The sequence below is a fragment of the Eptesicus fuscus genome, chromosome 23 (genome assembly GCF_027574615.1).
Source record: "Eptesicus fuscus isolate TK198812 chromosome 23, DD_ASM_mEF_20220401, whole genome shotgun sequence".
Lineage (NCBI taxonomy): Eukaryota > Metazoa > Chordata > Mammalia > Chiroptera > Vespertilionidae > Eptesicus > Eptesicus fuscus.
The window spans coordinates 4,709,119-4,721,074 of NC_072495.1; the positions used below are offsets into that span (position 1 = coordinate 4,709,119).

Sequence of the window (11,956 nt, forward strand, 5' to 3'; positions counted from 1 at the left end):
GAATCTCAAAAGGGCTTCCGGATTTGCCCCGGGCCTTCCCTTCTGCATTCAGATCCCCTAGTGTTTGTTCCCTTTTCCTCTGCAGCTCAAAGGCCCAGCCCCACAGCGCAGGGCCCATTCTCACCACATGCAAACCGGCATGAAATGACTGATGACGGTGCAGAATAGTCACAACTGGGACATTGGTATTTAAAATCTTGGACATCCTGTGGCTGCATCTGAAGTAGCCATTCATTTGTCATTCAGCAAACACTTACTGAGCACCTAATATCTATCAGGCCAAGTTCACTGTCTATTGTGGGAAGGGACAAGTAAAGAGATGAGTTCTATTTTGTTTGGGGTGTTTGGAGAGGATTCTGGGCTAGTCCTTAAGAGGAAGGAACGGAGCCAGAAATGGGACTTATTCCTCGTCTCACTGGTGTGAATGGCAGAGCAACAACAGGAAGGCACTGTGGCCACGTCAGGCAAACCAGGGTTCAAATCCCAAGTTCACCAGTGACCAGCTGGGTCCCTCCAGCACCAGACAGACGGGGCCAGAGTGTGACGCAGGGTGAACAGTCCATACATGGCCACTGCTCTCGCTGGGTGGGTCATGGGGTTTGAGTACAGAAACAAACTGGAAAATTCTGCCCTGAGGTATCGGTTTGGGGAGGGGGGTGGGGAGATCCTAAATTTGTAAATATGGAGTGGTCGCCTGTCCTGGACCAGTGAGTTGCCAGACCTCCCCCCCACCCCGCCACCCCGCCACCCCCCACCCTGCCACCCTGCTCCCTTCAGCTCTGCCACGGCAAGTCTCTGCAGGTGCAGAAACGTGAAACCTTCCGTGATTGCTGAAGACTTTCCACTTCACTTTTCCAACATCACTGTCCACAGACGATGCAGTCTAATACTTAGGCCTGTTTCTAGGTGATGAAGGGCTGTGTTTTCCCAAACAAAGAATTGAGATGTGTGGTGGGGCGGGGAGAGGGGCAAGAGGGCATGCTAGATGCTAATTTAGAATATTCGAAATGCTGGACCCCTAGGGGAGGGCGTTTGGCCACCAGCCTTCTGTCCACTCACAGGCCAGAGCCATCTGGAAATTTGGGAATCCCGGTCTATTATCCCAACACACTATAAACTCCCCGAGGTTGGGAACCAGGCTTTCAAACTCTTCTTGACCTCACAGGACCTTGAAAAGAAGCTTTGTACAGAGGCAGGCAGATTCCTGCTGCTTTACTGAGCACTTACTATATCCCAGGAACCATGCTAAGTACTTGATAATTGTCATCTCAGGAAACGCTCAAAATAAAAAGGGAAAAACAAAGCACAGGTGGTACCTGCTATGCTATTGTTAATTGTTGTTATTACCATGTTACAGAAGATAAAAGGGGGGCGGGGATAGAGAGGGTTTGAATCTAGGTATGGCTGACCCCATTCCATTATCTTGACGTTATGCTGAACTTGAAGTCAGGTGTGGGTCAGAGCTCCAGCCTTCTCTACCAGGCGTGTGACCTTGAGAAGTCACTTAACCTTTCTGAGCCTGAGCCCCCTCATCCGGGAACAGAGACAATAAAACGCCGCGTAGAGGTGTTGTGAGATATCTACCAGGAAATATGGAAAGGGCCTGGCGTTGTGTCTGTCGATAGTGATCACTCCAAAGCACTAGATCCTTCTCAACTCATAATGGAAACTTATTGACAGAACCACGACGTCCCCTCCTTGTCCGCACGCAGAGGGTTAACGGAACCCAGCTGTCAGCATTTCTCTGATCTTGGCACTAATTATGTACAGAAATCATTTTGCCTCTGCCACCTATAATGAAAACGACTGCGGAGAAATGGAATTTATCATGCAGTGTGTTATGAGAGGTGTGTGTGGTGTTTTTTTCAAGACTCCCTCCATTTCCCCTACTTTTCTTCATTTCCCCCTCTCCTTGCCTGATAATCAAACACAAAAGTGATATTAACCTCCCAACCACTTCAATTAAAATGCTCATCCGAAATTTGGAAACAATTAAAAAACCCATTATCTCAGATTTAATGTTCTCCGATTCCGTGTCTATTTTCTGCCACAGCATTAGCGGCAGGTAACATTATCACAGTAGGCGCCTCTGGAAAGCCGTGTCTCCTCCTCTGCCCGCCGGGCCCGCGCTCCTGGCACAGCCCTTATTAAAACCGCACACGCCCTGGTGTACTTCTGTCCTGTCCAAATGCGTCGAAATAATTGATTGTTTTAATGAGCTCTCCATCTGTCTCATTTTCTTCTTCCTCTGCTCCAAGTGGGTTTCAGAGAGAGGAAAGAACAGACTCCAGACTTGGGAGCTCATGGACTCAGAGAGACGAGGGCCTCTGGCATAGCTCTGCTTGCTGCCCAGGGATTCTGGGCTCCCCGAGAAATTAGAGTTTTCCCAGAGAGCATGCCGGGAAGTGGGTCAGGTGCTGTGGGGGCTGCGAGGAACACGAGACCCCTCAAACTGGCTCAAGCGGAGAGGGCTCCTCAGTCGCTCCCCGTGACGAGAGTAGGGTCAACCATCACGTGTTGCGTGCCTGTTGTACACCAGGACACTGTGCATTTCCAAACAGCGAGGATATGGTCTCCAGGATGCGGTAGAATCCATTAAAAAACACCCTCCTTACATCAAACACATTCATACATTACTGATGGCTTCTTAAATCTTCGCAACCTTCCCGGAGTGTAATTTAACCATGTGTATCAAAGGATGAGAGAGATGTGTGTGCCCAGTCACCTAGCAATCAGCCTTCTAACCGTTTATTATAAAGGGATAATCACGAGGAGAACGACTTAGCTACAGCTGTGTTCTTCACAACATTATTTATAAAAGCAAAGTGGGGGAAAAGCCCAGTTGTCCAATGACAAGGAATTACATAGGTTGGCATATCCTTAGAATGGAATACTTTGAAATAATTTTAAAGCATATTAGAGAAGAATATTGAATGGGGGTGGGAATCTCTGATACATTGTCGAGTGAAAGGAACCAAATAGTGGGATCACAGTTTTATAGGGGAAAAACATCTACACGTATGGCTACGAGTGCATGGAAAGGACGGGGGAAATGTGAGGCTGTGAGAAGATGAGAATCAGAGTTGTTTTTATATTCCTCTCTGAGCTTTTTCTTTTCTGATTATTTTACCCAATGATAATGCATCACTTTTTCTGTTCAGAAAAGAAGAAGTGATTTCCAGGGACACCCGTGAACTGTAGCCAGAAAGGGGCCGGAAACGCTGGGAATGAAGCCGGTTCAGGAAGGAGCTGGTTCTCTCCCGCTCGGCCTCTTCTCTCCGCAGCTTCCCTCCGTGCTCCTGTTCTCTGTGCCTTCACTGCTGTCCCCGGGTCTGCTCCTCAACACGTCTTCCTGTCCGTGGCCCATCAGAGCCTCCCTGGCCAGAAGTCAGCCTCATGCCTTGGCTTCTTCGGTGCCAGCGTCTGACTCTTTCCGTCTCTGGGAAATTTAGTCTAAATTTGCAGGAGAGAGGCTGTGAATGGCTCAGCTCATCTCGCTCACCAGGGTAAGGCCTGTGCCACCAGCCAGTCCATCCGTGGCTGCCCTTGGGCCAGGTGCGCTCAGGGACATTGGGTCTAATCAGGTGTGGTCCAATCAGCGGTGGGCCAAGATCAAGGTTGCCCAGGCCCATATCTCAGCCAGGGGCGAGGGGTGGGACTGTCCCTGTATGAGGTGGTGTGGTTGGACAGTCCCGGTGATAGACACTTCCGCACAATAGTAAAATAATTGGAATAATTCAGGGCCTACAAATCCACATGGCAACCAGATTCTCTGTCTTTGTTCTCTGCTTTGATCACATAAGGTAGGCCATTGTTGATCCTTCCTGATCTTTGGGCCGATATCCTAACACATCATTTCGGGGGGGAAAGGGAGGGGGAGGTGTTGGGCCTCTGAAGCACAAATCTCCCGTTCACCCAGGCTTTATTCTCGCTATCGATGCGGCCAGGGACTGTGATGCTCCAGCTGTCTCAGGCCTGGGCCTGTGGAGTGAGAGCAGGAAAGGAACAGATTTCTAAAAATAAATGAGGGCCGTCGTCACAAGAAGGGTCAGGGATACTGTGGTGGCCATGACAGTGCACCTCTCAGATCGCCGCAGGAAGCGTGATGGATCGAGGGGCTCAGCTGCTGTGCTCTGAAATCCATCACTGTGTGTCTGCAGGGGTCACACTGCCCTCGGGCTGCTCCCAGCCGGTGGCTGATGCGGAGGGAATACTAAGGAGGCCCATTCCCAGGAGACACGAGAATCCCCTGACGGGACGTTGGCTCACGGACTCCCTGGGGGCCTTGCTGAACGGTGTGGCTCAGCCAGCTAAGACGCTTCCATCCCTCTCTCTTTCCTTCCCTCTGCCTTCACTTGGGATCAGACCCGCATCAAGGTGGCGGCTCCCCAGCCTCTCCGGTCCTCTCCATCTCTTGCAGGCATTTCCCCTGATAAACCTCTTGCATGTCTAACCCCGCTTTAGCATCTGCTTCTTGGAAGACCCAAAATTAACACAGACGCGAGGGAGGCTACTAACAAATCTCCACCTTTAAGGAAAAGTTCTAGGGTTTGCCAAATAAGTTCTTACCCCACATCTTACTGGACTTGTGGCGTTGGTGAGAGAAACTGCTAGGGACAGAAAAACCTTGAAGTTGATATAATGATATTGACTTATTGGCTGATAACCTTGCCTTCTATTTGCCAGGCAGGTAATGATTTACAAAGCTCTTTAAGGCACATAGCTTTTCCCAATCTTCGCACAAATGCAGCAAGCCATGTGAAGCTGTTTGAGGCCAGTTGTAAGGAAACCGATAACCAGAGAGGTTAAAATGAATTGTTTAAAGCCCCATAGATTCAGGTCACTGCTGAGCCTGAAAACGTTCAATGACCCCTCATTGCCTTTAAGATAAAGGCCAAGCTATTAATGTGCAAAAGGTACCTGTGATCTGGCTTTAGACAAACTGCGCTTTGTTCAGTGTTCCAATTGGACCACATACTGTTTGGCCTTCTGGCCTTTGCACATGCTGTTCCCTCTCCCTGAACCGCCCTTCCCATACCCTCTGCTGGTATCAACTACTCATCCATCTACTCTCTCCCCAGAAGAAGCTATTACTTAAGACTGGGTCATGTGTTCCTTGGGGCCCCCAGCTTTCTGTACTTACCCATTTCATAGCACATTGCAAACTGTATTGTGACTTATACTGTGATTGTCTGTCCTCACATCTCCACTAAGAGGGGAGGATTGTCATCAGGTTACAGGTGAAGAAGCAGAATTGGGATAATTCGCTTACTGTGGGATTCAAACCCAGTACTGTATGACTCCGCAGCCAGTGCTCCTTACCGTGCACCATCCTTCGGAAAAGGGAGGCTTGCCCTGGCTGGTGTGGCTCAGTTGGTTGAGCGTCGTCCCATGCACTGAGAGGTGGGCGGTTCGATTCCTGGTCAGGGCACATGCCAGGTTGTGGGCTCGATCCTCAGAGGGATTGCAGGGAGCAACTGATTGATGTTTCTCTTTCGCCCTCTCCCTTCCTCTCTAAAATCAATAAAATCATATTTTTTAAAAGTAAAGGAGGGCTTGTTTTTCCAAGTCCTGATTTCTTAGTCTCCCCCAGCCCCCATTCCTCTCTGGAGTATGACTTTGGCTCTCCAGGGGGTAGCAGACTGGGCAGTGCCTGTGAGCAGGTCTAAGAACTGAGACTCTCAGCCCCTCAGGAGCGTACCTGGCAAGGAGGCATCACCCCGTTGCCGGAGCAGACCTCCCAGCTCTCAGGTGCTGCTGCAAGGCAGGTGGCAGACCTTGGGTGCAAGAGCCCGGTCATGCACCATGCGATCGGCTGGCATCTCATCGAGCCTGTTCTTCCCCGGTTGCTCCAGATGCACAGGGCTGTGCAGGGTCTGCAGTGCCACGTGGTCGTTGTGTTGATGGGGGGTTGTGTTTTGTTCTTTCCATTTCTCTCTTTAAATCTCAGCAGCAGCTGCTCCTCTGTCCCTGGCAGGTTCCCAGTGTCTCAGACAGGTGTCAGTATTGACTGAAGAGGCCCACGGCCCAGCAGGGGATGTAGTTTCAGAGCTGGAGCTGAGCAAGCTCATTAGCTCGGCTTCTCGATCCTTTGGCAGCTCCAATTACTTGGCTCTGAGCTACATGAATATGGATCAGGGAGGGGAAGGAGGCTCACTTGGGCTTGGCTTTCTGAACAGACAGTGTAGAGTAGGATTGTAAGGTCACGAATTCTGCAGCCAGAGAGACATGGCTTCTAATCCCGTCTCTGCCCTTCGCTACCCATGTGACTTTGGGAAAGGGCATTCACCACTCTGATAAGATAAGTTTCCTTATCTGTAAAAGGCATCATGATAATAAAGACTTCAAAGGTGTGCTGTTATGTCACATGACTTAATGCATTTAGCACAGGGTCTGGGACACTGTGAGTATTCAATGAAGGCAGAAGTTCCCGGTGTCTCATCAAAAATGGTCACATCTGGAGGAACTGGCCTCTAAGAGTGAGGAAATCTTTCCCAAAATTCTCCCTGCAGATTTCTTCTTACAGTTCATTGGCCAGAATTGAGTCACATGCTCACTCCTAAACCAGTCACTTGCTAGGCAGATGTAATCTCTATGACTGGCTTAGACCAGTGGTTCATAGGCCAGAATTAGGTCATATGCCCACTCCTGATTAGCGTCCAATCAAAGATCAACAAGCATGCAAATGAGCAGGAAATATAATCCATAATGGGAAGAAATATCAACCAATTGAAACAGGCCCAGAATTAGAATTATCTAATAAGGATATTAGAACAGTTATTCTAACTGTACTCCATAAGTAAAAAAATGTTAGGTAGAGATACGGAAGACATAAAAAAGACCCAAATTGAGCTTCTGGAGATGAAAACTGCATGTGTAAGATGAAAAATATACTGAATGGGATTAACATCAGATTAGATACTGCTGAAGAAAAGAATAGTGAACTTGAAGATTTAGTAATGGGAACTATGCAAGGTGTAACACAGAGAGAAAAAATAATTTTTTAAAAAAGACAGAGCATCAGTGAACTATGGGACATCCAGCAGTATAAGATATGTGTATTTGGATTCCCTGAGGGAGAGGTGAGAAAGATGGGACTGACAAATATTTGAAGAAAGAATGGCTGAAATTTTACCCTTGTTGGAGGAAAAGCTTTGGCATCAGGTAGACCCTGGTTTGACCCTGACCATACCACTTACCATCTGTGTACCTGGGCATGTTGCTCACCTGCTCTGGGCATGACTGGTAAACTCAGGACTCACCAAGTAACTTACCTTCTCACAGAGTTATGTGAGGCTCACAGGAAATGCTGTCTGCAGCACTTGGCACAGAGCCTGATAGGGATCTGCTCCTATTTTCATTAGCATCTTTCCCAGCGCTGGCCTTCTGTGGTTGGCAGAGATTTTAATGTTGAACCTTTGGTTCATTTGTAAGGGTGCTTGTGATATCCTAGGTTCTATGCTGGTTGTTTTATTTGAGGAATGTATATATTTTACACTTTTCCCCATTTTATAGATGATAAAACTGAGGCACATGGGATTAAGTAGCTTGCCCAAGACCACAGCTGGTGATGGCAACGCTGGACTTTGAACTCTTGAACTCTGCTCACCTCTGAAAGGCTTGGATTATGTCTTGCCCAGCCTTCCTGTTTTATAGTTCAGTAGACTGAGGCCTAGAGAGGCTCAGGGTCTGGCCAGAGGTAGCACAGCAAGTCAATAGCAGAGCCAGGGCCAGAACCTGGTGCCTAGCCCAGAGCTGTTTTCATTGCCCTGTTGCAACTCTAAGAGCACTAAGCGCGCCAGAGCTGTTAGTCAATGTACTGTATTTTCCAGTGTATAAGACGACTGGGCGTATAAGATTTTCCTGGGTTAAAAAGTCTTATACACCAGAAAATACTGTGTGTGTGTGTGTGTGTGTGTGTGTGTGTGTGTATGTATATACTGTATTTTCTGGCGTATAAGACAACTTTTTAACCCAGGAAAATCTTATACGCCCAGTCGTCTTATATGCCGGAAAATGCGGTATTTGCCAACATGTGCAACCAATTTTTTGAACTCAGGCCTGAGCCCTGGGCAAAGCCCCCTTCCTTTTCTCCTCCACGTTTCAGTGCAGGTGAGTAAGTCATGATGGAGTAAGTCATGAAAACTCTTAAGTCTCAGCGCCATTTGCGTCCAGAAGCGCTGATGGCAGGAGGCGATGCTTAACCCACATGGTGCGTTCCTGGCGGCAGGCTTCCAGGCATCTGTGCTGGAAACGTTTCCTGGTTCGGGTAGACCCCCCACCTGCACCCAGAAATCTAACAAGGGGAGGCTCATAGTTTATTCTCTTGCTTTATTCACTCACTTATCTGGTCAGCTGGTTGGGCACCCAAAGGCCCGGGACTTAGCTGGGTCAGGGGAAGACAGAGTGAAGATGGGCAGACAGAGAAGGGAAGCAGTGACTGCAGTTGTGACGGTGCGTTCCTGAGCCAGCATGGAATGCCGCCTCCCGCCGGGGTTACCAGGGCAGGCTTCCCGCAGGAGGTGACGGGCTGGGCGTTAAGAATGATGCAGTAGCACCTCTTCCACTAGAAGGTGAATCCAGGGGAGCAGAGACTGGAGTGTTTTACTTACTGCCACACCCCTAGCGGTCAGAACCATGTCCAGCATGGTGGTGCTCAGTAAGTGTTTGTTGAATGAATGCACAGAAAACAAGGATCCAGGAGGGGATTCCAGCCCGAAGGAATGGCCTGTGCAAAGCTGTGGTGGTAACAAGGGGCTCGGCACGCTTGCGAATGGCAGGGAGCTCATGGCGGCTTCAGCCTAGGTGCATGGCGGGGATGGAGGAGCCATGCTGGGGATCAGAACAGGAGGGTGAGTTTGAACTTACATATGGACTTGGCTCTGGAGGCCAGGGGAGGTGCAGATGGGTTTTAATCGGGGCGGTGTCACGGTCAGCTTTGTGCTTTAGGAAGATCATCCTGTCTGTGGCGCAGAGAATAAAGGGGGTGAGCGGGGGGCTGGGGATGATGGGCGCACAGAGCCGCAGCTGTTCCACTCGCCTGCACAAGGACCTCTGGCGAGAAACCCAGGCTTGACCGAGGAGGCCCAGGACGGGCTGGTGCGGAGGCTGCTGGAGGCCTGGCCCCCGCCTCGCCTTCCCTGGCCTCTGGCCTCAAGGCCTGCGGTCGTGCGGAAAGCCCGCCACCCTCCCACCAGGAGAAGCCTCCCTTGTTGGAATTCTGGGCCACGGCGCCTCGTACTAAAGCTGATACTGAGCCGTAAAATGTAATATGTTATGACACCATAAAACGCAATGTAATTGCTGCAAAACCATAAAATGTAATGTAACAGGCGCAGCGTCCGTCACCCCGCTTCACAGCCTCCAACAGTGAAGTTCCGCTGTGTCCGTAGACAAACAAACAATTCCGATTCACCGCGGCCGCCCGAGCAAGGCGCCGGCGATCACCGACGCGCGTGCACTGTCACGCGACCCCGAGGGGGACGCGGTGTGGTGCGGACGACAATCCCCAGGCTTGGTAGTTGGACAGACCCTAGGGTCCAGTTCTGTTCAGTAACGTGTTGGTCAGCATCCTGAAAAGACGGAGATTCAGACTAGATTTTTCCTGAAATCCCATTTGCCTAGCTCCTCCCTCTGCCCTCACCTGCTTCTCTCCTCCTCCTCCTGCAAGGGAGCAGCTGGTGGGCATTCATACCCCCGCATCAGGTGGTCACTGGCCCCAGGATCTTCCTGGGAAGAGATGCAACCTTCCAGGCATCTCTGAGCAGGACACGCAGGGGTGAGCCTTAGCAGCCAGCCTGCGCGGTGGTGGGGTGATGGGTGCGTCGTGAAGGGGGCGTGTGTGGGAAGGGAGGTGGCACCAACAGCAAAGGACTTACAATAAAAACTCTGTCACACTGGCTAAGAGGCTTTCCCTCTTGGTTAATTTCCTCTTCATAAAATGCAGGCGGTATTACCTACATTGTAAGGTGCTAGTGCAGATTGAATGAGATCAGGAGTCTTGCGTAGTTCTGGGCCTGGAGAAAACACCTTAATACACAGATATTCTTTCCTAAGTACACCCGCATCCACACGGCGTCATATACCTGTACTCAGTGTAATTTAAAATTACGTGGCACCCATGCTGTGGGAAACACTAGCCTATGTGTGTTTACTGAAGTAAGTATGCATGTAGAAATGAATATGCATCTAAACATGCATATAGAAACTCTATCGGGCACATGACGAAGCTGTGCTAACAAAAGGGGTGTCCTGAGAATGTAACTCCAGGGGGGACAGGGACAGGGACTCCTCTGGAGAGGGATTCTGTGCAGCTGTTCCATAGGCGTCACCTTTACCCGCCCCATCCTGAAGCCAAGCTACGTCTGCGCGGTGAGCCTGAGGTGCTTGCCATAGATGGAGAGGCACATGCTGCCTGTGACGAGGGGAGGGACAGGGTACCCGCATCTCCTGCTACCGGAGAAGAGAGAGAGGCCTCTGGGGGGCTGGTGGGAGCTCTGTGAATTGAGACTGAAGACCCCACACCCATTAGCGAGCTGGGGAGTGAGCTAAATAGAGGAGAGTCGTCCCTCCCAACTCCCCACCCATGGGGAACCCCGTACAGGAAGTGGGTACTGAGACAAGGAAAAGGGCTGTTGTGTCTGTCTCTTTGGGTTCAGGGTGTGTGCGTGACTTACCCCTGGGAAGTCCTCTTCGTTCTACACTGTGTAACGTGTGACGTCCATCGTAGCGCTCAGGGTTAGATTCAGCTGCCTGTAGCAGAGGCACAGAAACACTCACCAGCACAAGATAGAAGTTCACTCTCTGTCATGAAAAAAAGACCAGAAGGAGAACAGACAAACTCAAGTTCTGCTTCCCGTCCCCCCGGGGGCCTGGAAGTGACATGGAAATGAGGGAGGCAGGTGGGCGCTGTGGGGAGGGGAGGGGCACAACCCCATCCAAAGGGGAGGCTGCCCAGCTTCACCCCGTTGACATGGGCTCAAGGTTGCCTGATGCTTTGATTTTTTTTTTTTTTTAAGAGAAGCTTAAAACCTGAATTTTGTGTGTGAAATCTGACTTCTAAATGTTGACAGCTAACTCAAAATTTTGAAAGCACTCCGGACCTAGTAAAACCCTACGTGGGACGTAGTGAATCTGGGCGGCCGACTTGTGACTCCCGAGCCAGAGAGAACCCTACTGAAGTTGTGTGCGCACCTACGCAGGCGTGTGTCGCCCGTGAGGACTTCAGCGTCCTGAGGGCACTGTTCACTGAGCCTTTTCCAACTGGAGGGCGCCCTGGGGTTCAGCAGTGAACGTGGGGCTCACCTGAGCGTTTGGGTTGAAGGCTTGTCCTCCGGGAGGTTTTAGGCTGCGTCTCCAGTCGGAGAAGCAGAACCATCCTGAGTTACGTGAGGTCTTCATTATAAGGTTGGACCTATGATCGTGGGAGTCAGGGGGCGGCCCACGTAAACCCGTAGCCCCCGCATCGGGTGCTGAGCCTGAAGTCAGCGCAGCTGTCCAGCTGTCCGTCAGCGAGTGACAGTGACGGGAGGTGGGGGAGCAAGGCCGCGTGGAACCCTCAGGATGGGAATGTATGTCTTCCTGGGGCCCAGGTCCCTCTCCTGTTGCCTCCAGACTTCAGTGATGCTCCGATTTGCAGGAGGACCGTGCACCCAGCTGCACCCAGGCCTGGGATTGGAGAAGGAGACAGAGGAGATCCGGCAGGAGATGGAGGAGCCACGGCGCGGTCTGCTGCCCACCAGCCCCCCACAAGGTAAGCCACCAGGTCGGGACGATGGAGGAGTTGCAGCAGCGCCTCAGCCCTGGGCCCTCTGAGCATAAACATGGCTGGCTGCTCCCAGACCACCCAAGTTGCTCCTGAGGCCAACCCTAACCTGGCACCCCGCAGGGAAGTGACCTGGGGAAGTGCTTTCAACTTTAGTACGATGACAGTGCAGAGCCACCGCAGACAGGGAAG

At 50.8% G+C, this 11,956-nt stretch overlaps 1 long non-coding RNA gene across 1 annotated transcript in view; it reads left to right on the plus strand.

Annotated features, from left to right (window-relative positions):
- The window catches only part of LOC129148061 (uncharacterized), a 54,317-nt gene extending 42,574 nt beyond the window's left edge, over positions 1-11,743 (plus strand). The window contains exon 3 of the long non-coding RNA XR_008555246.1: positions 11,639-11,743. This is a non-coding gene — a long non-coding RNA (uncharacterized LOC129148061). The remainder of the gene's footprint in view (positions 1-11,638) is intronic.
- Positions 11,744-11,956: the final 213 nt, after the last annotated feature.